General features: G+C 39.8%; 2 long non-coding RNA genes across 2 annotated transcripts; both read left to right on the top strand.

Moving 5' to 3' along the window:
- The first annotated feature begins 5899 nt into the window (after positions 1-5899).
- LOC124329854 lies at positions 5900-7117 on the top strand. Its single transcript, XR_006916830.1, has 5 exons — positions 5900-5955; positions 6018-6207; positions 6280-6395; positions 6467-6573; positions 6640-7117. It is a non-coding gene; the product is annotated as an uncharacterized LOC124329854 (long non-coding RNA).
- A 9970-nt stretch (positions 7118-17087) lies between these two features.
- Positions 17088-22456, top strand: LOC124321212. Its single transcript, XR_006914188.1, has 3 exons — positions 17088-17259; positions 19476-19968; positions 22370-22456. It is a non-coding gene; the product is annotated as an uncharacterized LOC124321212 (long non-coding RNA).
- Positions 22457-25975: the final 3519 nt, after the last annotated feature.

The raw sequence follows: 25975 nt of genomic DNA, 5'->3' as shown, positions 1-25975 counted from the left end.
AGCTAAAAAATATCTCAATTTCCATTACTCCTAAACATTTGTTCCTTTAATGTATGAATAGTTGGTCTAGTGGTCAGAGAGGTGAGCTACGGAATTGAAGGTCAGTAGTTCAAATCTGGGATGAGACTTTTAGCTTTTATTTTCTAACAGAAATCATATCCAAAGATGGATGCTACTTAAGGATACTTTGTATACACAAACCGGTATATTCAAGGGACATACAAATGGTACGTGCGGGGAAGGGGAAATAAGGATCAACATGAAGCATTCCATGGATATGCTGTTTGTATCTCCCTTATCCTTGGGAGTACGCTGCAGTCATATCCATGGTACATCGCTGTGTTAGTAGGGAGTGCACTGACAGTTGGAAGGTTACGCAAAAAAAAGCGAATTCACTAACTAGGATTCGGCAACAAGCTAGGTAACAAATACGCAAATTAAATTTCTAAAACAGTAATAAAAACAAATGAAAACCCCGTTACGCAATGTATCAAATTTTGACAGAATTATGTACAAAATTTGGTGACGATTGGTCATTCAGGGAAGAAACGTATAAAGGATTACAAAATGGACATTAAAAACTCTGACTTTCGCTACTAGCTACTACTACCCTACCCCCTATACCCCACACCCTATATTGTTAAGGACCTTCGTATATAAATATACCTCAGGGATAATCATTATAGAAACTTCAAACTCATTGAAGTAGTGTTTCACAGTTCCTGGAAGAGTTTCTATGAACCCTTTCTTTTATAAAACTATTCCTTCATGGTTTTTATTATGAATTCATTGATTTAATTTACCTAACATAGTGTATTAGACATTGAATTACATATCCTGTAAGAAAGAAATGTTTTGTATTCGTGAAATGATCATTATAGCAACTTCAAACTCATTAGAGTTTTTTTCCCAGTTTCTTGAAGATTTTATATGAATCATTTTAACTATTTCTTCATGAATTGCTTTATGAATTTATTGATTCAATAGACTTGAAATGGTGTATTGGACATCGATTTTAACATACTTTAATAAAGAAAGGGTTTGAACAAGGTAAATGATCAATTTAGCAGCTTCAAGCTCATTGAAGTAGTGTTTCACAGTTCCTGAAAGAGTTTTTATGATCCCTTTTTTATAAAACTATTCCTACATGATTTGTATTATGAATTCATTGATTTAATTTACTTGAAATAGTGTATACGACATCGAATTACATATCCTGTAAGAAAGAAATGTTTTGTATTCGTGAAATGATCATTATAGCAACTTCAAACTCTAAAAGTGTTGTTTTCCAGTTCCTGGAAGATTTTCTAAATACCATTTTTCTAAAACTATTTCTCCATGAATTCAATAAACTATCCAAAGATTCAATAGACTAGAAATGGTGTATTGGATTTCGATTTACATATTCTGTAATAAAAAAATGATTTTAACATAAGAAATAATCATTATAGCAACTTAAAACTCATTGAAGTAGTGTTTCACAGTTCCTGGAAGAGTTTCTATGAATCCTATTTTATAAAACTATTCCTTCATGATGTGTATTATTAATTCATTGATTAAAAGGACTTGAAATGGTGTATTAAAAATCCATTAATATATCCTGTAAGAAAGAAATGTTTTGTATTCGTTAAAATGATCATTATAGCAACACGGTCTAACAGGAGAGGTAGACTAACGCCCTATCCCTCTGATCAGCCGGAATAATCAAGGGACTTAGAAGCTTCCTTAAAATGCCGCTTGAATCGTGGGCGTAGCTTGGTACCAACTCTTCAATGCTGCCATTGCCGCCAATTGCCGCTGGCGGCTTAGGGTGGAATTCCCCGAATACATAGAAGGAGGGGGGAGAGGGAGACTGTGCAACACACACAGCTTGGTACCAAGCTACGCCCGCGATCCAAGTGGCATTTTAAGGAACCTTCTAAGTCCCTTGATTAGTCTGCTGCCATGGCGTTAGTCTACCTCTCCTGTTAGACCGTGATAGCAACTTCAAACTCATAAAAGTGTTGATTCCCAGTTTCTGAAAGATTTTCTGTCAACCATTTTTCTAAAACTATTTCTTTATGAATTTTTTTGTGATTTTCTTTATTCGATAGACTAGAAATGGTGTATTTTACATCGATTTACACATTCTGTAATAAATAAATGGTTTTAACAAGTGAAATAATCATTATAGCAACTTCAAACTCATTGAAGTAGTGTTTCACAGTTCCTGGAAGAGTTTATATGAACCCTTTTTTTATAAAACTATTCCTTCATGATTTGTGGTTAGTGCAACAGTGTAAGCTCGAGAATATATCAGTCGGAATGGAAGAAACAAGGTGCGGACTGGAGCCTAAATTTAAAAAGTATACAACAGACAAAGACGGTTTTTCTTTACACGCTTTTGAAGAATGCTTTTGGGCTAATAATTGCATTAATTTAAATGGAAAGCTGTATATATGGAAAGGCAGTATATATGGAGTGCAATACAGCCAACAGCTCATCTCTCGACGCTTAAACTTACATAAAAGTTTACTGAGCTAGAAGATAACGAGGCACAGTATTTGTTAAATTCCAACGATGTTCTTGAGAGACCGGAATACGAACAAATTAATGCTGTCAACGAAATCGTAAATAAAATCCACGAATCCAATACAAGAAGCTTGTCAGCGATTTTAGTTAACGAAAAAGAGGAATCGCGCTTCTGGAGCTTCAGCAGTTGGGCAGTGAAAATTAAAGCATCATTAATTACAGTAGTTCAGTTGTCATTCTCGCCATCTGTGTGATTTTTCTTCTATGGAAGTATAAATCACGAATAGGAGGACTACAAGAAATTTTGACCCATTTCGCTGTGGGAGTGCAAGAACGCAGACGGAGACAAAATAATGTGCTGACGGAGTAGTCACCCAAGACAAATAAAAATCGGAAACACAGCAATATACTACCCCACTTCAACAAAACACATTTCGAAATGCATATCGCATATCTGCCTATTCAACAGACTATTAAACAATTAACGAAAAGCTGCTCGATAGTTCTCGACAGACTTTGCCAGTGTGCTCCAAGACTTCATCGTGTGTAGTGTGCAACCAAAAATTGTGCCATGGGTGACTCAAGAAAAATCAACGACGTTCGTATTAACTGTGAGCCGTCAAATGGCGATAGTGTGCTCCACCGTGTCGCTAAAAACAATTGCTATAGAGAATTGGCGAACGTTTCGCCGGGACCCGGGGTAAATTGCCGGAACAATCGAATGGAGACGCCGCTGATTGTTGCGGCGCAAAACAGCGCAACCCGTGCCATCACGTCTTTAACTGCTTTAGGCGCCGATGTCGACGCTCAGGATGCAAACGGTAACACGGCGATGCACTACGCGGTTCTTAACTCTTCGGATAGGGCAATTGACTCGCTCGCACACGCGTACGCGAACTTCAATATACCAAATGCCATTGGAAGAACCGCTATGCATCTCCTTTCCATTAGCAATACCCCAAATTTAGCGAGACAATTATGTTGAAATATTTTAAGAATTGATATGAATATTTTGGACCAGGATGGGAACACCCCATTCATGGCTGCCGTCAGATATGACAGCAGTCGTATGGTGCAGTATTTCCTGCAACTCGGGTATAGACCTGAGGGAAAAGAAAAATACGGAAATACGCCTTTACATATCGCGGTGAGATCTAAAAATCTCGCAACGATAAAGTTGTTGGCCCAAAAACCGCATATACATTTTGTGAATGACGATGGCCGCGGCCCACTGGCTGCCGCGATCGCCATTGGTAACGAAATGGCTACGGAAATATTGTGGTGCCATAACGCAGACCCACACATCGTAGACAAGGCTGGCAACACCTTGTTGCTTCTGGCCGGTCCGTCAATAGTAATACTTAAACATATTTTGGAGCAATGCTCAGAAGTGACGATGTGCAATGTAGCCGGTGAGACCGCATTGCATTTGGCATCTGCAGCTAAAAATTCTAGCGTTAATTTTGAAATTTGTAAAAGGGGAGCGACTGTCACAGCACACTCTCGCCTTTTTTCTCCTACTTTCTTCCTACTTTTTATGGTAGAGGCGGAAAAGTAGGAAAAAAGTAGGGATTTAATTCTACTTTGAAATAGTAGGAGAAAAGTAGATGATCTACCATTCACCTACCTTTTGGTAGGCAAATAGTAGCATTCGATTATGGTAGACAATAGTAGGACTTTTCTTGGACTTGTAAAAATTTCTAAGATGAAGTGAGATGAAGATTAATTATGAAGATTTTTGCCAACAGGATTTCATGAATTCATATATTTTTTAAATAATGTTACAATGTTCGTGTCTTGAAATTCTTGATATAGTCATTAACTTTGTCATGGTGTATTAGTATGGTGGGGGAACTTATGGTTGGAATCGGCTATCTCGGCTGAAGCCAGTGGTCGCACCTGATCAGCGCTGCCTGGTGGACAATTGGGTGAACTATGAGCTATAAACGGTCTGAAAATTTTCTAAGTCCGATTGCACATTGCTTGTGTACTTATAAAGCTATAAAATCGTAAAAATAGAGTCAAAAACAGCAATTAAGTATTATTTTTCAAGCTTTAATTATTTTAAAATTAATAGAAAAAAATATGAAAAACAAAATAAGTTACGAATATTCGAATCAAACCTTAATCCTTTAGAGCCGCAGACCGGGACTTTAGCCACTGTGGCACCCAGATAATGTCAAATGTGGTAAATTTTAAAAATATATACTATTTTTCAGACGAATTTACAAAAGAAATTAGTATCTTGGTTCATAGAGGGCACCAAAGAAGTGCGACCAGCCCTGCAATTGGCTGTTAAGAATTTCGACTTTTGCACTAAGCTCCGCCTCTTGTCCGGGAACTGGCTTCATTCGAGATAGCCGATTCCAACCATAAGTTCCCCCACCATACTAATACACCATGACTTGGTGAAATAAAATTATGATTGGCGGTGATTTAGGACTAAACCAAATAGGACTGGTAGAAATAGGACTACATTTTAGGACCAAGTAGAAATAGGACTGGTCAAAATAGGACTACATTTTGCAACTCATTATTGACAGTCCTATTTCTCCTTACGAGCAGTCCTATTTCTATCATCCACTAGTCCTATTTCTACCTGTCCTATTTCAACAGATAAGAAATCTGGCATCCTTTTCGGATTTGCCAAAAGACGATTGAAATGTAGATCCGGCACCGTTCATATACTATTAGGCCAATTAAACTATGTTAGTAATAGTCCAGTTCGTTTTTCATTTGTAACTTGTATATTTCAAAACTTTTTTAACTTTTTTTTTTATGAAAAGGTTAAATACAATCATGTTAATAAAGCCCATTTGTTAGAAATATCAATTTGAAATTCAATTTAAGGTTTATTTAGAAATAAGATATTGTGTTAAAAGTTTCGAGTTTTACGGGACTGACGCGCAGCCCAAGCCGGCCAGAAGGGGGTTGGACGGGGGGGGGGGGATTGCACGTACCCATGGGAGAGGGGTAAGAAAAAGGGGGATTTACCTGGGCCATACCATACGGCACCATCTTTTCCCTATTGCTAAGACGTCAACGATGATATAATGGTTAGCAATCCGTTCTATCATGCCAATGCAAAAAGTAGTCCTATTTCGACCAATCCTAATTTGACTAGTCCTAAATCGTAGTCCTATTTCTACCAGTCCTATTTCGTTTCAGTCCTATTTCACCGACTACCAAAATGATTTTTTTACAAGTAAAAACATTGGTGTTGTGTTTATGGATAAATCAATGGAAAATTGCCTATGCCTCATTTGATTGAAAGCGTCGTCTGATTGACAATACTTAAACGAGCATCACTCTCTCGAGGCTCGAGGCTCGTCAAACTTTAGATAGAAAATTGCTATTCATATAGACAGGATTTTACTTTAATGGCCTCTATTTCTCGGTTACGGTCGTACTTCACGTTTATGATCTAATTTATTAATCAATGAGGTGAGAAATTGAAGTTTGTCTAAATTGTATACCAAGGCTTATTCTGTTACTTTATTTCACAGAGCACACACTGCACAGGAACTGTATGAAGTGCACTCTATATATTAATAGGATCAAACGCTCAACTGCCAACTGTTTCCAACTTTATTTGCAATACAGGCTGTATCACATTGCTCACTACAGAGTATCGTAGAAAGTTTTTGGCTTGTCATCTACTTCAGCACACTACTTCTACTTCACTTCTCTCTCCGTGTAAGTAATTTGTGTTATTTATATGAATCCAAATAATTAACATACATGCTAACATTTCATTTATATTTTCAGTTACAGACTCAACGTGAAAGCTAGCAGTTTTGAAGATAACTTCCTGGAGACTTATGCACCTTTAATATTAGGTGCTGCCAAAAATGGAAACATTTCTATTCCGGAAACAGAAGATGGTAATAAAAAAATATGATATTCATTGGTAGAAATAATTTACGATTCCACACTTTATACATGTTAATTACAGAATGCCTGAAGCTGTTAATTGTGTTGCTGAAATTAGTTCCCAATTTACAAAGAATTAGGATAATTTCTAAGGTTGAAATAGTCGAACGCGTCATTTGTTTCATCAAGGTATTACCATTAGTATTATATACATTTCGTCTTCATTTCTTAATATTAGTGTTTTTCTGCAAACAGCCTAACGATGATATTTTGCAAATCATCAAAGAACAGAAGACCCATCTCAATCAGTCACCTTTCATCTGCTGTGTGGGTACTCTTCAAAACCCTGCAAGCTTTTCTGTAGTCTGCGAAGGAGAAGTCATCGAAGCTGGGCACAATTCCACTGACGCTTTCAAGACTCTATATGCGTCGTTCCACATGTTTAGGATTCAATATCCGTCTCTCTTATCAACATTTTTTTTATTTTTTCGACCCATTCATTTTTCATGTTCACCCAGGGAAGATAAGGCCTAGTGTTGACGACTTACATGTCCAGCTAAGAGCGGGATTGGGATCTGCATAATATGTATTATGCTATCTTTCTATGTTATCAACAGAAACCTTTTCGCGATAACATTTCAGAGTGAGTGTATTATGTTTTTAACATTTAACTCGTTCTTTTACTTACACTCAATTTGTTTGACGTCCTATGTGTTATAACTAACCAAGTTTTGTTTCCTATTTATCAATTGAAATACATTAAAAGCTTGTCTGCTTTTTTTAAACAAGAGAAGAATTTCTATTTCTTTATTTACATATTTTAAAATAATTGATTCATCAATCGATTTATTTGTATCGATTTATTAAAATAAAAGTAGGAAGTCCTACCTAATGGTAGTAATAAAGTAGTGTTAAAGGTAGGATAGAAGTAGTCGTTATTCTCCTACCATTTGTCTACTTTTTAGGAATTTTCCGAAAAGTAGACAAATAGTAGATACACTACTTTTCCCTACTTTTTCACTACTTTTTCAAAAAGGTAGACGTTGCTTCCAAAAGGTAGCAACGACTACCAAAAAGTAGATATGTTCATTTCGCTACCACAAAGTAGCCAAAAATAGGAAGAAAGTAGGAGAAAAAAGGCGAGAGTGCACAGGATTGCCGAGGGTGGACGCCCTTGATGATAGCAATTATGTCAGGGAATCGACAGGCCGCAGCGGTCCAATTAGAATGGCAATTTGCCGCAGGGACGGATTTGCTTTCAAAAGTAGATTTGGCAGGGTTAAACGCTTCGCAATACTGCGATTTATTTGCTGATCTGGAAACTAAAGAGAGTATCCGGAATTTAGAAATAGCATTAGATAGAGAGCCCAGCGAATTCCCGTCCAAACTAGAACGATATATTTTAACATACCGTCAGAAACAGTTGAATTGGATAACGAGAATGACGACCCCCTTGAATATAATTCCGACGAATCAACTGATTCGGACTCAAATATGCCAGTCCTCACCATATAGTTGACCAATTTTTTTTCTCCTCGCTGAAACAGATCCCGCATTTTAGCCGGAATAGCGATAAGAAAAAAAAAAGTCCCAAGGGAGAGAATGAAAAAAAAATGAGGGATTTCTAAAATATGTTTTTAGTGCAACACGGAAAAGATACGGAAATGCTACTGACAGGAAACAAGGGGGAATTGACCTGCCCCAGCATTAAAAAAAAAAAAAAAAAAATCTGTTGGAAAAAGCACACAACCGCACATCTATTAAGCGGCGAATCGATGTTAGTCCTGGACGAACTAAAAAGGTATACAAAGGGAAGTAACAAAAATGCTGACAGTAAACAAGCTCTCTCTATATTTCCCGCCTAAAAAAAATTTTTTTTTGTTAGAGGCGAATCGGTGTTTGTCGAAACGGGTAAAAGCAATAAAAAATAGCAAAATAAACACGACATGACAATGTTTATGCCTTCTTTTATATTTTTCACACGTAATTCACATTTACGTTAAAATCGCCAGAATGCTTTTCTAGTATCATGACGAAAAACCGAAATAGAGACACGCCCCACCGACCTTAGTATGGTCGTTCAGACAGACGGATTAAATCACGACAAATTTGTGAAGTTATATGTTTTTTGTTCTCCTCCCTCTTCTCTCTCATTACGAAAAGTCCGTTCGTCACAATTTGTTACCAAATCAAGTACCCAGTACGAATTTGTTTTTGTGAATTTTATTTTTTTGGGTATAGGGAGACGTAACATAAAAAAAAAATTGCAGCATTTAGAGTGTGTTTATTACGGGAGAAACGTATCACTAAAAATCCAAGGGAAAGAGGTTAATTACGGATTTAATTCCATGAGTTGACATGAGGTAAGAAAAAAAATGGGGTAAGGGACGCTTCGGGAGGGAAAGTTGCCCACAGTAGCAAATAAAAGTTGAAATATCTCCAGTCCACCCCAACCATTTTATTTCCCTTGGAGGATGTATTAAGTATACCCTAAGAATACGTCTGGTACATGTTATCCTGTTGTCGATAGACCCCCCGTCAATAGCAAATTAACAAGACGGATTGAAGTAGGATATTCATCCAGTAAAAAGTAAAAAATAAGTTAACGGTAAAGAAGGCATGCCGGGAGTTAATCAACGGGTTGCCAGAAAGGGAAGGAAAAACTATGTGCCCTTGCCGCACTATTTAAAAAAAAGGGGTGGGGGGGGGGTTAAAAATGTGAATTATTAACAAGCAATCCACCACTCAAGTGCACCAAATCCATGGACCCCCCTTATTTTTCCCATTCCGCTATGGGACCTAAAAATCTGAAATAATTCAGGGATATCCGATTGTTTACTCCGGATTCACCTGTTTTTGCAGAATTGAAATATTCCCTGCCGTTCGGGAGATATTTAATGTTAAGGTTTGACTTTTTTCAAATTTTAACAATTTTGGGGGGTCTTTGGCATCGCTTTTTGGGTAAATGCTAACCTTAAAAAACAAACAAATTCAACCAAAAGTTTGCTCGGCCATCCCTTAACACCAGTCCAAAAGGAATTTACATTTCGGATTAGATTGGCCGAGTTATTCCCAATCTAGTAAAGTGTAATTTTGACCAGTTTCCAACCCAGACTAGTCGCCATTTTTTATGACTCTCCCTCGCGTTCCTAGCGGATGACCGACGAAGCTACGCTTTCCTGGCCTTCACTTTAGACCGGAGGACATACTGTAGGCCTTTTCATATAGTCTAGTGACCACCAATATGAAGCCCGAGGTGTAGAGAACTCGTATGCTTCGTCTGTCATCCGCTAGGAACGCGAGGGAGAGTCATAAAAAATGGCGACTAGTCTGGGTGGGAAACTGGTCAAAATTACACTTTACTAGATTGGGAATAACTCGGCCAATCTAATCCGAAATGTAAATTCCTTTTGGACTGGTGTTAAGGGATGGCCGAGCAAACTTTTGCTTGAATTTGTTTGTTTTTTAAGGTTAGCATTTACCCAAAAAGCGATGCCAAAGACCCCCCAAAATTGTTAAAATTTGAAAAAAGTCAAACCTTAACATTAAATATCTCCCGAACGGCAGGGAATATTTCAATTCTGCAAAAACAGGTGAATCCGGAGTAAAACATCGGATATCCCTGAATTATTTCAGATTTTTAGGTCCCATAGCGGAATGGGAAAAATAAGGGGGGTCCATGGATTTGGTGCACTTGAGTGGTGGATTGCTTGTTAAAAGGAAAAGGGGATGAGACAACCTTCCCCTACTATTTTTTTTACGGGAGTTACGTCAGTATCCCGTGTTAGATCCAGTTGGTCATGGAATTAATGGATGGAAAAACGTAAACAACAAAATTCGCGATCCAATGGTTGGCTCACGTCTCGGTTATTTTTTTTGTGGGGTATTATGGGGTGGGGAAACTCTTCAAAATAAGTAAGAGGGAAATGAAGATGACGAAAAACGAGAGTTTCTTTTTCTTCGCGTACTGTTTCTGCCCATTGTGATGCTAGGCTGGCGCTGTCAACAATTACAGCGGCCAGGATGGTATCATAAGCCAGAGACAGGACGAATAAAGTGAAATTATTGGGATATTTCGCAAATGAAAAGGGATAATTATTGCCTCCCTAGGCATTCACCTAGATTGGCTGTCAGCGAACGTCAGTGGGATAGATAGACTGTGTGTATCGGTCAACCGGCTCCACCAACAACGAAAGGCGCTGGCAGTTTAGGGACTCTTGGAAAGTGTGACCAGCGGGTGCTCGCACCTTGAATTGCTTGGGTACAGGGTCACTGCAGCGATTCATTGTAGGAAAGAAAAAGAGAAAAAAATATCAAAAACACAGAACAAGCCGATATTCATGAGTTTTTCTAATTTTTTTTTCCTTCGCGAAAAATCTTGGGATTGCGACCCCTTTTCAACATACGAAACGGAAATCCAACCACCATAGCTGTGGTTGAAGGTAAAACAAAAAGGCAGAAGAACAGGGGTGGGTAAAATGGTAATCGTTGAGTCTCCACCATCACGGCAATAGCAAAAGGAAACGATCCATTTTTTTCTGAAACGTTTTTTTTTTCTCATCTGGTCCCAGATGAGGTGGGTTTAAAATTAATTTTTTTTTTGGGCACGAGTTGTTGGCCATTACAGAAAGTTTGTCAAGTCATCGACGAAAGGAGAAAATAAAGTGGGGAATTACGGGACGAACTCTATCGACCTTTATTCGACGCGCAAATAGATATTTCCGCGAAAAGATTGCAATTCAGCCAAGCTTCGTCCTCTTGACCAGAGGTTTCACTGCAAACACTCGCACCAACCAAAAAATTGGAATTCCAGTTAAGGCTGCGATGAAGCGTAGCAACGGAAAAGAAAAAATAACAAACAAACTCAAGTAGCAATGAGCTTGATGACGGGAAAAAGGGAAAGGTCAGTGCTCACACGCACGGGGCATTTGTTTTTATTATTTTTCATTTTTTTTTAATAACAAAGGGGGGGGGATCCCAGTCTCTAAAGACTCAACACCTGGCGCAAGGCCATATTCCCAACTTACCCCAAAGTATTTTAAAAACCAAAGTTCGCGGAAGACATTCCTGAACTTGCTTTGTGCAAATCGTATTGCCTCCCAGAATTGCAACTCTGAATCATTTTTTTACCTTTTCATTTTTTTCTCTCGCCTTCCTATCTCTTTGCCCTCCAAATAGTTTAAGTTTGTGTCTATCTACATGTTTTTTCTCTCCCTCGCTCTCTCTCATCTGTGCTCTTCTTCACACCTTCCTCCAACCCTCAGTAAGCCAAGGATTTTTGACAAATCCAGTGCGAAAATTAAGATTTGTAAGTGACAAACGTTCCCGTCGGCGACTTGAGTGACAAGTTCAGTGCCACAGTGCCCCAGTGCTCACGCGCTTTCCCCCGACGGCATCGTTTTTTTCCTTGTGTGTGTGTGTTGATTTATCAATTCTCCAACATCAACTTTTCAAACAAACACTCAGAAATGGACTCAAAAGTGGCCAAAACATTACTGGCAAACGGTAGGCACATCCGTGCTTACTTTATCACCAATTTGGCCATCACTTTGGTCCGTCAAACCATCGCCACGGCCCTGGGATGTGTCCTCCGCGCAGTGTCCGGTCCGGACACGTCGTTCGTAGACCCGGTGACGTCACGTGATTTCCCAATCCTATGGGAAACGCGGATCAACATTAGCTGCAGCAACCGATCGGAGACGGTCGTGGCATATGTAGTTAAAGACGAGGAGATAGGCTTCCCCCTCCTTGCAGGAATGGATACGATTCTGGCGTTACATGGAGCCCTGCTAGTTAAAGGTAACGAGCAAAATAATCCACTGTTCGGGACCACAGAGCCTAGCGACCTAGATCCGAGACCGGTACTGGCGACCGGCCTTCGCTCTTCATTCGTATCCCGCGAATGGGCAGCCGAAGAGGAAGCAGTTGCGACGCCAGTCGACCAGGAAAATTTTTACGACCCCTTAACAAATACTACGCTGCAACTTTATGGGATGGTAGACGTACAGGCCGACGACGACCCTACGTTCCTGGCGTTCATCGCCGATATCGGGACGAGCCTAGTGCTCGGAATCAATTATTTCGAACGAACAGACGTCCAATTCCCAGAATCAACCATCTCCTGGCCACAAACGGAAATAGTCCGCCCGTACCGCCCTCCCGCTCGTTCAATAGCCGGCCCGACGTGCCCAAAGTGCGGCCTAAACGGCCACGTACAATCCAAATGCACGGGGGCCCGTGAATTTTAAAAAAAGGAAGGGGAGGGAAAACATCGTCACCACCAGGCACCAACCCCCCTTATAGTGCCACCCCTAGATTTCCTACTTTCTTTTAGTTTCTTAATTCCCCAATGTTCGTTTATTTTTATGATCCCCCTTACACCTTATTCAGGTTGTTCCCATTTTCCCCGAAAATGTATAATGTGCCACGTTTGACAATTCCCTTTATATTTTCCAAACAGCCCTAGCCGATATTTCCCATATATTCCTTCTCATCTTGTTTCTCTTCACTCGTTTCCTATTTTTTTTCTCTCTCTTCCCTCCTCCTCGTCCCATTTCTCTTCAAATGTTATGTTTTCTTTAATCTTTGTATTGCTTCTTATGCCTACAAATTAAGCCGACTCCGGGAGTCGCCTTCAAAGAAGGCGGCTATGTAATGCCCCGCGGAGCCGACTTGCCCCGCGGTGCCTACTAGCCCCGCCCCTCCAGCGATGGCCACCACCTCCGCCTACGTCACAGCCGTGACGTCAACACCGGCAACCCATGTCACCGCCCGTGACTCACACTGGAATGCCATCCACCGGAAACGCCGACGCTGCACGCTGACTCGGCGGTCAGCTCAGAATACCGGCCCAGCTCAACCGGCCCGCTGGTCCAGCTCAACCAAGGCGCTGGTCCAGCTCAACCACGAAGATGATCCAGCGGGATCACTTTTGGCCTCGATCAACTCCCTATATAATCTGTAGTTGTCACAATGTCTCTCTCTCTCTGTACTCCCGCCCGATCGACCAGACCTGTAATACATCGGCTCTTCATCTTTGCACTTGTCTGCTTTATTCTCTGTAACTGCCAACCGGTTATTACAGATGGCCACCACCTCCGCCTACGTCATAGCCGTGACGTCAACACCGGCAGCCCATGTCACCTCCCGTGACTCACACTGGAATGCCATCCACCGGAAACGCCGACGCTGCACGCTGACTCGGGGGTCAGATCAGAATACCGGCCCAGCTCAACCGGCCCGCTGGTCCAGCTCAACCAAGGCGCTGGTCCAGCTCAACCACGAAGATGATCCAGCGGGATCACTTTTGACCTCGATCAACTCCCTATATAATCTGTAGTTGTCACTGTGTATCTTTCTCTCTGTACTCCCGCCCGATCGACCAGACCTGTAATACATCGGCTCTTCATCTTCGCACTTGTCTACTCTTATTCTCTGTAACTGCCAACCGGGCATTAGTCCTGGGGATGGATACCATAATTGCACTGCACGGCACACTTTTCTTGGGGGGCGACGAACAGATGAATCCGCTCTTCGACACTCCAAACGAAAAAAGGTCACCAACCCAAAGGCTGGTGTTAGCAACCGGCCTGCCCATTTCACTCGTCTCCCAAGCCTGGGCATCCAATAACGAAGCGGTGATAGCACAGGTAGATACCCAGTACTATCGGGACCACATTACCAATACAACATTCCCGGTATATGGAATGGTGACCATACCGGCCGGAAACAACACATGCCAAGCATTGGTCACCAACATTAAAACCAGCATGATGCTTGGGGTGAATTATTTGAAAATAGTGGACTTCAAATTAACATTCGATGAGTGGACCATATCATGGCCACAAACTATGGTAGTCCACCCATACCGCCCGCCCACACGGTCAATAGCCGGCCCGACATGTCCAAAGTGCGGCCTGAACGGACATGTGCAATCCCAATGCACGGGGGTCCGTGAATTTTAAAAAAGAGGGGGAGGGAAAACATCTTCGCTATCAGGCACCACCCTCTTTTATAGTTGCCATCCTTAGATTTCTTACTTTCTTTTACTTTCTTAATTTCCCCATGTTCGTTTCTTTTATGCTTCCCCCACACCATCTTCAGGTTGTTTCAATTTTTCCCGAAACTATTATAATGCGCCACGTTTGTCAATCTACTTTCTATTCCCAAACAGCCGATTTTTATTTTTGTACCTGTTGGATTTGCTTTCCTTCAGGAATTATTTGAAGTCATATATTTGAAACGTCCATTTTGCTCTAAGTCGACTCCGGGAGTCGCCTTCAAAGAACGCGGCTATGTAATGCCCAACGGAGCCAACTAGCCCCGCGAGCCAACTTGCCCCTCAGAGGCAACACACCCTGCAGAGCCGACTTGCCCCAAGGAGCCTATTGGCCCCGCCCCTTCAGCGATGGCCACCACCCACCGTCTTCGTCACAGCCGTGACGTCAACACCGACAGCACGTCACACCCCGTGACGTCACATCAACATGCCGACGCTGCAGTTCCACCAGCCCGCTGGTCCAGCTCCACCAGCCTGCCGGTCCAGCTCCACCAAGAACACGATCCAGCGGGATCATCTCATTCTATAACCTCATTCGTTTCCCTATATAACCTGCACGCTTGAATATGTCTCGCTCTCTCTGTTGTACTCCCTTGGGACTCACACGTATAATACAAGTTGCTCTATCACGCTACATCTTCTTCATCATTATCTCCGTAAGGAACCCCACCTTACACCCCCGACTTCACGCGGGAGAACCTCAACGCAGTCAGCACTTGCAGACTCGGAACGACTTGCCGCGCCAACCTGTCCCGACTGCCCACTCCATCCCGTTCCGGCTAGTCACGCCGTCCCGAAGCGACTTACACGCCGGCTGCAGAGCGGCTCATCTTCCTACACTTCCCCCCAATATATAAACCACGTGTACTTGTGCCTCTCGCTCTCTTACGCCGTTGCTCCCCTTGTCAACACGCTTGTACTTCCGTGCCAAGTATAATACAAATAGTCTGTAGAATTAAGTGGTATTCTCTTCCCCTTCCCCTTGTAATCGGCGTATTACAGAGAATCCACCCCGTCTGGTCTGGTTCTAAGCATTAACCGAAAAAAGGCTTGGTCCCTTAGTATATCAGCTCGGAAGAGCTCAGATCCATGGTGATCTCTCTCCCCTTCGTGAGCGAGTGGCAAGGCCAGTGCTTCTGGTCCGTTCTTGTGTCGCGGGCTTCTGTGGAAGTTAACCCAGAAACCTTTTGGTGGAGACCTTGAGAGGATTGGATTCTGGTCACTCCACTCACGCTCCGAGTGGAGATGTGAGTGAACCGGCAATATTTTAGTTTAAGTTCTGAGTTCAGTTCAGTTTGCCTGTCCTTCCCAGTGTCGAAGAGGATCGCTAATTTGTAAAAATAAGCTTGTTTTTCTTTTCTTTGTTTTGGAACGATAGTCCATTAAAGTGTTAGGCGTATTTGAAAAATAAAAATTGAAAGCTAATAAAAAAGCTTTCTTTGCCATCGCTTTGTCGTCAGAGCCGCTTTTTTGAAAAAAAAAATTAAAAGTTTATAACAAAACTTTCTTGCATGCTTGCGTGCCCCGCGGTGTCTAAATGTAACTATTGCTAAACTTCTATTCTTCACAAACCAACCGTGACAGTTGGTGGAGATGCAGGGTAATTGAACGTTCTCTTTTGTGTTCAGGCCTATCGAAAAAACAATTCGCAATAAATCTTAAATCCAAGACGACAAGACAAGATATAGACGACGCTATATGATATTGAATTATACACAGCCATGTGGCGTGACAGACATTGTAGACCACACGATCCCACAATCATCAGCTGAAAGAACGTAGAGTTTCCGCAAACTCCAACAGATCACCCGCCGCTACCCGGAAATCTTTTTAAGAGTGAAAAGCAAAACTATAGTTTTCTGTTTATTAATTCATGTTTATTTCTACGGTTCCTTTAATGTTCCGTGAGACGCGCGAAAAAATCGTGTTGAATAAAAATACTTATTTTTTCCCTCCCAAGCTATTCTATTTGAATGATAATGAAGGTGATTGCTAATAGCAATCGTCGCAGATTTCGAATGAAACATTATCTGCCAACCAGTCAAACGTTTGACAGAACAATCTCAGCACAAAACAAAATTTAATTAGTCCGTCAAATTTAAGACGAACTGATTAAATCTTGTATTGAAATTGTTTTGTAAAAACGTTACAGCAAGATTAATTGTTGATAGCCTATCGTCGAATAATTAAACAAAGAATTTCTCGGTGCAAAATTTATGTGGAACTGATGTTTGCGTTGCAGTGTGCACCAAGCGACTAAAGGCAAAATAGCCAAGAGAGCACCTTATATAATAGCCCAACAGATGGTATATGCTGACTAATATGGTGTGTCTATTTTGTATCTACAAAAAAGAAAACGATTTTGTTCCAGGAAATCATTGGTTCTCCTTTGGGAAAAGTTGTTTTCTTAGAAAAAAGTCACCTTTATCCCTGCCATATTTTGTAGCAGCTTTGTAGCTATTACTGTATTACATTCAATGTCCATCACAAGGTCGACTTCTAAGTAGGCCTTCCCTCAATAGGCTCTCAGGAAAATCTCGAATTTTTTTAGCCTCTAGAGCCCTCTACTTTTTTGTATAAGCTGGTATATTAAGGGCTACTCTTTCTTACGAAACCTTGGGATTCTCCGGCCTACATAGTTTGGTTTCGCACTTTGAATCCAGGAGACATAGTCAGGATATTGTGCTCGATCGTCTCTCTCAATTGAAGAAATATTAATTCATCAAGCGTGTGTTTTGGCTGTTTTTTTTTCCGGCCATCAGCCAGCGATTTTTTTTTCCTGCATTGTGATGTTAATTTGTTGCCAAATAGTTGAGGTAAGCGACTCCTTTGTTATCTGATCGTCAGCAACATTCCATATCAAAATATTGGCAGTCAAAATTAATAGATTAATTATACAAATTAATATGTAGCCTATTGCTGCGTGAATTGATTTGGTTATAATATTAACAATAGGCCTATTCGCCATATATTGCCACTGCATGCTTCGGCCCCTCGAAGAATAATAACGCATGTATACTTTTAATCACACATTTCATACACAATTTATTAGCTTCCTACATTGACGCTTGCATAATAATTGTGCTTATTTTTAGCTTTGGGTCTATTATTTTTAAGACTGCAAAAGCATCAGCACATTTAATTAGCGCCATTAAATAAAATTATCCCATTACTGCACGCACCGAGGATCGGCATCTGGGCAAATTAAGGTCGTAGCGACAAATTCACCGTGTTTCTTATAACCGAAAAAGAAGATACATAAATAATTAAATTCATTTAAATTTTGTTTTGTTTTGTTTGTATAAAAATAACATAAAAATTTGGCAGCTATCTTAAACAAGACGAGGATTGTAAATTGTTGCTAACCCCGTGTTATTTATGCTGACCGCGGCGCAGAATGGCTCTGCCCTCTCGTCACGGAAGATAGAAATATTCCGTTATTTATTAATTCAAAACGATAACCCATTAAATTGGCAGCATATGATGGGTATTAGGCCTATAACAATCGGCAGGCTTCGATCTGTATAGGCTATTGCCCTTGTTAACAATTTTTATTACAATACGAATTAAATGCACGTACGCGAATAATTTAATGCGTCATTTCAATAAAAATCCTGATTATCGATGGTGGGAAACTGGGAATCGTATTCAACGTTATAACTATTAAATCGCTTTTTTGTTGATTTGATCAACGCGATCAACGCCACCGGTGCACCCCGCGCGTTACAGGTTGTCCGATTCACACTAATGATGACGTAATAGGCCCTAATGACCCATGAAGCAATCATGGCATTAAATAAAAAAGCAAGCAATCAAATGAATCATTCCATTATTATACTTGCGCGGAAGTGACAAATTGGCTGTAGCCTAGGCTATAGGCTACAGCCAATAGGCCAACACAACAAACACAAACAAAATTTCTTTAAATAATATACAATTATTTTGTTTAGATTTAAGTCGTTGACCCTTGCATAGATTAGCGCTAAGTATATAATCACAGTTCATGCTTCCTTTGTATGTCATCAGAGTCGGAATAATACTGCATATATATTATATTAGATGAGTCCAGTAGCCTATAACTTATTAATTAGGCCTAGGCCTACCTGCTATAAGCTGGAGTCCGAAGTTGGATCACCATCCGGCTGATTGGAACAACTTTCATTAGCGAGGTCCGTCAATATTCCTGTGTTTCGTCTCGTTTGTTGAGTAGCAGTAGGCTCGATCGTACCATGCTCCCGCCATCTCTTCGCGGAAACGTAATTCTTACATCGCAGCATTCGCCCCAGCAGGTTCCACTGAATAATTCTTGAACGGTAGCGATGATGTATCGCTGTTGCCTCAAATTCAAATATTGTATTTACAACGTTCAATTATTTTATGCCAACAGCAGAAAGTATTTTGCGTTATACATGATTTGTTATTTATTATATTAATTTTTTATCTTGCAAGCAATACAAGATCTTTGTCCGAATTTTCTTTCCGTGGGGGAACTGGAGGGGCCAATCTTGTGTTGAAAATTTCTATATTCCTTTCGAAGCCAATAAGACCGAGGAATTTGTTACTGTACGTCCTTCTTTTATTAGCCTAATAACTAATATAATTGCAAGATATGTAGCCTATATAGTCCCGTCATTCAATCCAATCCACCAAAATTAAATAGCCTAATATGAGCATTGCTATTAATAACTTAAGCTCACGGTTGTGGTCCTTTATTACATGTAAAAGCAGTTTTGGCCTCAAAACCAAATACAAAAACAGCAAAAGGGAAACGGCAAAAGAATATACAATTATTGTATATACATGACCGAATAATGTGCTGGGTTGTCTGCTGAAAGGCTCGGAGATATAGCCTTATATATAATATGGCCCCGCTTTTGAGGATGATAGGCCTATTCGCAATTTTGCATCCTCCAACACGAAGACTTCTTTTGTTTTGAGCTTAACTAATTTTTTTATAGGTTTAATTGAGCTGAATTTTTCGCTGATTATTTATTCTGAAAACCAAATGAAAATTTAGATTTTGGTTTTTTAGTGTCGTTGTAGCCGTTCCGTTGTTAGGCCTATTGCGGAAGGAGAATATGCGCCACCTGCTGCTTACGAGAAGAAGTACGACGGTTAGCCTACTTCCAGTACGCCAATGTCCCCAGCCAATAATACGAATACGAATTCGGATACAATCGGGATTTCCACGCGTGGAAATGCTCAACACATACCGCGACTAATAGTTCGAGCAGTCCAAGGATAGCCGTTTACGCATCAAGGTCATATGTCATCTATTATTCAATTCCATTTCCCGCAGTAATAAATATCCGTAGCCTATTTGAGTAAATCAGGTCAAGTGGAATGACGCCTATATACTTTCGATATGGTGAGCACTATATACTGGGAATACAACCATCCATGCTGATGCTGGATATAAAGCTCCTTCATTCGATGCCCCAGCTTACTCCGCACCGGGTTATTCTGAGTCCTACATCTCATCTTTCGAGCCAGCAGCTCCATCAGCAGCTGCTGGTTAACAATAGGTATAATTTAATAGATGAAGTTTATTGAACTGAGCTCGCTTCCAGCCTGACAGATTTTCTAAACAGTGACAATCTTTTGCAATTATAACCTAAACGGTGGGCACTTGCCACTTAGTGTAGGCCTATATGCTTTACAGTCGAATTTCACATCACGATAACGTTATTATTTTCCAAATGTGAAATTGCCATTTCTATCAGAAAAATCAGAAGAGAAAGTAGATATCTATCCGACAGCTAAGACAGTAAATGCCCCCCATGCCCACATCAAAATTAGCCAAAGACAAGCGCTTCCGGCGTGTCGATTTTAATGCGGATTGGGAAGCAACGAAAAAGGTATGTTTTCAGGAGAAATGTAGACAAAAAGAAGCACGCTATAGCATCGTGAAAGTTATAGCATGATGAAAACCAGCCGTGGTGTATACTGGGAACAAAAAAACTAATGGAGGTCATAGCACGAATGCTGCTGCTGGGAACACACGAAGCATGATGATATTATGCTCTGAGGAGCTTCTATTGATGACAGCACATGCTTGTGACGAAGACTAGTAGGCCTATATAATACCTTATTTAAAGCTTGCCTTTTTTCACGTCATACAAAGAGCTGTGGATGATTTTTATTTCCTGTTATTTACAAGGGGATCGGTATAGGCCTAGTGCTGTATGGTCTGCCAAAGTCGTAACGTTTGGTGACGCAGACTTCAATTATATTAACTGTTGGATCAGCTCGTCATTTCCCCATTGACTTAGAAGAATCATAGGCTACCTTAATTAAGACAGTAAATGCCCCCATCAAATTAGCCAAAGACAAGCGCTGCCGGCGTGTCGATTTTAATGCGATTGTGAAAATATCCGCGGGAAGCAACGAAAAGGTTTTGTTTTCAGGAAACAAAAGAAGCACGCTTATAGCATATCGTGAAAGTTATAGCATGATGATGTAAACCAGCCGTGGTGTATGTGAAAACGAAAACAAATTGAGGTCGTAGCACGAATGCTGCTGGGAAAACATCACGAAACATGATGATATTGCTTCTCTGAGGAGCTTCTATATCGATTATGCCTGCATATGACGAAAACCACAGTGAATAATTCCTTATATAGCACGACGGGATATAGCATGACGGGACAAAAAGAGCTTTCGGATGAATATTATTATTTCTGTTATTTGTATAAGGGGATCGGTAGTGTATGGTCTGCCAAAGTCGTAACGTTTGGAGACGCAGACTTCAATCATGTTGACTGATTGATCAACTCGTCATTTCCCCATTGACCTAGAAGAATCATTCTTCATAGATTAACACGACAGGTTATGGAACTTTCGACGAGATTATCGTGGCTGATATTTCAGCAATCTTTCAACTGCGTTGAAACATTTTGTCCTATCCCGCTGCTCTACAACGTCAAATTTGAAATTTGATTTGCGCAACACAGATTCACGCTCATTAATCATTTCTCTTTTTACTCGTGGTTTACTCTTTACGCGAAACATTAAACTGTTATCTATGCGGTTTTGTCGCATGTCCTATAGTCTTTTTCCTTGTCACGCCCCAGGAGGGTGGGAGCGACCGCGGGGCGACGTATTGCCTACAGCGCACTTGTAACGTATAGCCTACGAGCAAGTCATTGTTAAAACAATGATCTGCGATTGGAAAGCGCCAAAAGCGGACATCACGGATTCATTTTCTTACTTCTTACGCGATAAAATATCCAAGTAAAACATTCCATGTAGTATATGGGAAACTTTTTTTTCGGCAAGGTTGTTTTAAAAATGTAGCCTAATAGGGTCCATGTCACATCTAGCCTATATAGCCTACAGCAGCTCCCACCCTCTAAAAACTGAAACCCCGAGTCGCCCCGAGTTGAACTTCACATTGCCTGTCTCATCGACTTATTTTCAAACAGGAGGTTATATCTATAGGGAAAGGAGAGTATATATAGGCTACAAAGTTAAAACTGCGCTACCCTTTAAAATTTGATTCCGTATTTTTTCAAAGAAGTCCATGCATTCGTTATCGGGCAGTGAAGTCACGCAGAAAGAGTTTTAAAATGAATTCAATTCAATTTTTGCCAACGATGGCTATTAAATCGGTAACAACAGCAGCAAGAATAAAGGACAGCCGGCTCGAATAATTGGTGGCGATATACACAGCCAAAAAGACATTACTTATATATTATAGCCTTTTAAATTATTCGTTCGACGACAATATATAATAGTCTGATGATGTTGGACTATGAAGCTTAGATGGTTGATGGCCATGTTGGCCCGGTAAGTCGTGCTTTCAAATTAGTTTTCTTTTCTCAATTATTAGATTAGTTATTATATTTTGCATTGTACAACTGGTGGCGTTTTATTTATTCCCTTGTCGATGCTGTAATTCGCTGTAATTGCTGTATACGACAAAAGGGATCGTCGCGTTGCTGCCCACAATGACTTATGCTGCTGCTGGTGCGCTGCCTCCTCCGAGAAAGCCTATTCTATACTATTTAAAATTATTAGGCCTACTAGTTCGGTGACCATCCAGCAACAGCCGTTTCCGAGATTCTCAAATAACATTGTTTTTTTTATTATTTTTACTTTAGGTTAACCTGAAACCTAGCATCTGGTTTTAAACTAGCATCTGGTTTTAACTTCCAATTTTTGAAGTTAAAACCAGATGCTTCCAATTTTTGAAGTTAAAAACCAGATGCTGGCAGAAAACTATGGGCTATATTTCATTGAATTTTTTTAAAAAAGGGCTGTCTTGAACAAAGTTTCCGCAGCATGCATGCTGGTTCCCACCGTTCGTCTATTTCCAGTCATTCTCTCAGTCGTGAGTACGTGAGCAATTTTTCATCAAATTATGTATTACGCTTGAATTATTGAAGATAGCCTATTGATGTGGTAAAAATATTTGAATTCTCCCCCCCCCCCTTTTTTTTAAAGTCTTACTGTCTTGCAATGTGATGCGCGCAGGCATGTATTTAACCTCTATAGATATGCCAGCCAACTGATGGCAAAGAGAAACACCATTGGATGCTGTTCCAGCGCGCTATAGGCCTATATACCCGAAGCAAGATGAAAATAGTTAAATCGTGCCAGCTTATACAATATTTGAGGCATTATAACCTACTCGGTTGTCCACCCCAAAAACTTAAAAAAGAAAGAGGAAATTGAAGCAGCGATCTCCGTCAATCGTGAAAAATTTTATATCAACGTTGATAGACGATAACGGCACCATCATCATCATACAGCAGAAAATGTGTTATATTTATGCCAAAAATAGTTATACTATATTGCCGTTAATTATACAGATGGTCGAAGCACCGTGTTAAATATTGTAGATAAATATTAAATATTATGCCTTTATCCTTGAGATTTCTTATAGCCTACCATTTTCTGTCCCCAATAAAATAAAACAAAACATCTGAAATTTGCAGTTCAAATTGAAGCAGCATGCGCGAGCATACGTTGGATCAATAAAATGTTGCATTTATGCCTTGTGTTTTTACTTATTCGGAAGCTAACAAGTCACATATGAACAGCACTTGGAATAACAGGAAATTCAAATCGGTTGCATTGCAAATAATATAGCTATACATATATTTAGATTTTAGACCATTGCACAATTTTAACCATTGAAATAACGATTTAATACAGTACTAGGAATTATTGCGAGCCCGAAGGGCGAAGCTAATAATCGCATACGCAGAAAAATAAAAACCATGTCACTTTGTATGTATGTATGTATGTCCCGCTCCATAACTCGGGTGTTTCACGACAGATTTCAGACTTTTTGGTCTTAAAAATTACACAAAAAATATGCGTTGCGACCAGAACAAAAATAATTTCATTTACTTAATTAGTTTTCCCGTAATTAATGAAAAACTGCTAAAATAATTGCAAAACGACTAGTGACATCTGGCGGTTGCGACTACAAATTTTCACCTTAGGTTTAAATTTCAGTTTGCACTACATGTGTAAGCTTGTCATTTACTAAACGTGTTAAGTTTAAAATTAATCCTTTTCGTCGAATATTTTTTATTGAAATATATTCGTAATGTATGGTTAAACATATGAGTAAAATAATATTACGAATAGATGCCGCCCAAATAAATCCCCACCAGATGACCATAGCATCGCCGTGATGGCGCAATCTTTGATGACCCAACCATGACGCAATAACCAGATTTGTATTTAAGTTTTGCAGTTTTTAAACTAAAAGATGGTTATTTTTAAATTCAATTATTGAACTTTATTTGTAAAAATAGGAAAATATGAGTTGAGCAAACTAAACTTAAATAACTTGCAAGGATATTGAACTGTGACGGAAAAATCCCGTTTTAAGACCAGAAAGTCTGTGAAGGAAAGTGTGAATTGTGAATAAGTCCGACTTAATCATAGGTCCTGAATTTGTCATTTAAGACAGTTTTCAACTGGCTTACGACTATCCCTTCGCGGCGAGCTGATAAGCTTGCTTTTCTATCTTAATCGCATACGCAGAAAAAAAAAAGCCATGTCACTTTGTATGTATGTATGTATGTATGTATGTCCCGCTCCATAACTCGGGTGTTTCACGACAGATTTCAGACTTTTTGGTCTTAAAAATTACACAAAAAATATGCGGCGCGACCAGAACAAAAATAATTGTATTTACTTAATTAGTTCTCCCGTAATTAATGAAAAACTGTTAAAATAATTGTTTAACGACTAGTGACATCTGGCGGTGGCGACTATAACTTTTTCACCTTAGGTTTAAATTTCAGTTTCCACTACATGTGTAAGCTTGCGATTTACTAAACGTGTTTTCGTCGAATATTTTTTATTGAAATATATTCGTAATGTATGGTTAAACATGAGTAAAATAATATTACGAATATATGCCGCCCAAATAAATCCCCACCGAATGTCCATAGCATCGCCGTGATTGCGCAATCTTTGATGACCCAACCATGACGCAATAACCAGATTTGTATTTAAGTTTTGCAGTTTTTAAACTAAAAGATGGTTATTTAAAAATTTTATTATTGAACTTTATTTGTTAAAATAGGAAAATATGAATTGAGCAAACTAAACGTAAATGACTTGCAAGGATATTGAACTGTGACGAAAAAATCCCGTTTTAAGACCAAAAAGTCTGTGAAGAAAATTGTGAATTTTGAATATGTCCGACTTAACAAAAGGCCCTGAATTTGTCATTTAAGACAGTTTTCAACTGGCTTACGACTATCCCTTCGCGGCGAGCTGATAAGCTTGCTTTTCTATCTTATATATTAACTATAGGAACCAAATTATTGAATGTCGTAAATATACGAAAACTATAACGTTTACCTAGGGGGAAATATTTAAGATAGTAAAACGTTTTCTTTATAATAATAATCGCAAAATGTTTGGCTCGTAAGAGGATCGAACTCATGACCTCCGCGTTATTAGCACGGCGCTCTAACCAACTGAGCTAACAAGCCGATGACATTGTTTGAGATATTGGTGGCTATAATTAACGTTTCATGAAATGATGAATGAAATTATTTCCTTTTCGCTCCAGAAAACGCTTTGCATTTTTCTTTCCTCTCGCTCAGCCCATGCAAGATTCTGGTTTCCTCAGTTCGTTTGCCCCTGCTGGGAACTTGATATACTAAAGACAGAACGTTGCACATGTTTTTAGAGTGTAGGCCTATAGGTAAATGTCAAAGGGCGGGTATATTCTGCAGCAGGGAGTTTTGCACTTATGGGAATTTAATTCATGTAGAGTTTTTTTAAAGATTTTTTTTGCTGCTGTCCCAAGAGGTAAAACCCCAGGAAAGAAAACACTTGCGCACAACTTTTTTAACTTCTATAGTATAAATATCGCCAACCGAAAACAACAAATAAGGCTGTGGATTGGTATTCACACACTGGCCTTTCTATTTCTATTGACGTGCTGGAAAGCTCTTTTATATTATACAGTTTCTTGTGAGGTGTCATGGGGAAAGAGTATAGACTAATATGGAACAAAAAAACATTCTTTCACATATATATATATTTATAAAAGAG

Source organism: Daphnia pulicaria, chromosome 1 (genome assembly GCF_021234035.1).
Source record: "Daphnia pulicaria isolate SC F1-1A chromosome 1, SC_F0-13Bv2, whole genome shotgun sequence".
Classification (NCBI taxonomy): domain Eukaryota; kingdom Metazoa; phylum Arthropoda; class Branchiopoda; order Diplostraca; family Daphniidae; genus Daphnia; species Daphnia pulicaria.
The sequence above is the reverse complement of the archived record's forward strand: the minus strand, read 5'-3'. Positions and strand labels throughout refer to the sequence as shown.